This window comes from Penaeus monodon, chromosome 34 (genome assembly GCF_015228065.2).
Source record: "Penaeus monodon isolate SGIC_2016 chromosome 34, NSTDA_Pmon_1, whole genome shotgun sequence".
Taxonomy (NCBI): domain Eukaryota; kingdom Metazoa; phylum Arthropoda; class Malacostraca; order Decapoda; family Penaeidae; genus Penaeus; species Penaeus monodon.
The window spans coordinates 14,570,165-14,570,548 of record NC_051419.1 but is presented as its reverse complement, the minus strand read 5'-3'; the positions used below and the strand labels follow the sequence as shown (position 1 = coordinate 14,570,548).

The 384-nt window shown below is 34.1% G+C and overlaps 1 protein-coding gene across 1 annotated transcript in view; it reads left to right on the top strand.

The window, feature by feature from the left end:
* Positions 1 to 384, top strand: part of LOC119594919 (store-operated calcium entry regulator STIMATE-like) — a gene marked incomplete in the record, with an annotated part of 15,855 nt that overhangs the window by 15,098 nt on the left and 373 nt on the right.

Here is a 384-nt window from a genome sequence, read left to right as displayed (position 1 = left end):
TATTTGTAATTATAATCATACAACTTATGTTGGAGAGCCTCTTAAACAGTCTTGTTCAGGATGGCAAAACAATACCAGTAACACAGTAGGTGCATTGGTAAATGATACATCTACAATGTCAAAACTTTAGGTTAAGTCAGAGCATAAATGTACGCTGTTTGTGATGCAAGGCAACAACTAAATCCTCAGCAAAGCTCTGACAATGGGACTATCTTATATGTAGAATACCTGCTTGGAAAGAGCCCTTTGGCAGAAACTTCAGACATTTGAAATTTTATTTATTTTACCAGTGTGAAGTTGTTGCTTATAATCAAAATAAAGGGATGCTGATAATAGTCTGTATGGTTCTATAATTGTCTTAGACAAAAGATAAGATTGCTTTAG